The sequence below is a fragment of the Mus pahari genome, chromosome 21 (genome assembly GCF_900095145.1).
Source record: "Mus pahari chromosome 21, PAHARI_EIJ_v1.1, whole genome shotgun sequence".
NCBI lineage: Eukaryota > Metazoa > Chordata > Mammalia > Rodentia > Muridae > Mus > Mus pahari.
Window position 1 is genome coordinate 53,194,363 of NC_034610.1, and position 999 is coordinate 53,195,361.

A 999-nucleotide genomic window follows, 5' to 3' on the forward strand; every position below is an offset into this window, starting at 1 on the left:
GGGGGGGAATTAACCAAAAAATAAGTCAAATCGAGTATGATCACATTTTAGATTAGGTCTTTACATAATAAATGGCATTTATTGGTATATCAGTTGATGTGACACTATTAATAAAACAAGGCATTTACAGGAATAAGGAAGATGGAACCCAGTTTGAGAAGAACAGGGAAGGCTTTGCAGGTTCACAGTCATCTGATGATCTGAACTAATGTGTGCTATTCTTTGGCATTGGTTTAATATTTGAGGAAGATGAAAAATAAAGAAATGATCATGTTCTAGCTAATTCTTCAGATAATTGCATGCAACATTTAGCAGAGAGAATGCTTTTAAGGGGGAAAGTTATAGGCAGGTTGAAAAATGATAACTATGAAAATATGCCACAAGAGGGCATCCTAGCCTCATGTGATTCAAATTCATTTTCCAAGTAACCCTGTTAAGGTGGACTATAGCTAAAATGTAGGGGGAAATAGAAGATATTCATCTTTCCTCCCTCCCTCCCTCCCTCCCTCCTTCCTTCCTTCCTTCCTTCCTTCCTTCCTTCCTTCCTTCCTTCCTTCCTTCCTTTCTTCCTTCCTTCCCTCCCTTTCCCCCCTCTGTCTGTCTTTCTGTCTGTTTGTCCAGATTTTCCTTCTCATCAGTTGTGCTTGATTTTATTTGTATATGTACTTACTGTTGTATCAGATTAAAGTTCAGTGGAAGTCTTTAAAGAAATTAAATGCAAAATAGTTCCATTAGTCCAGTGTATGATTCTCATTCATTCATTCTCCATTCCATTATGCATTTAGGGATTCATCCAGCTATCCAATCTACACAAATATATACTGAGCTGCTCTTCTGTACTAGACAAAGAACAAAGAGGCCCTAGAGACGCAATGAGGCACAAACATCTCATATCATTTGTCTTCAGTATAGGAATTGCGTAACCACAGAGTCACAGACTACTTTCAATCACCAAGTTCTGTGAAAAGGAAGAACGCCATGCGAGGCCACAAGGAGGCT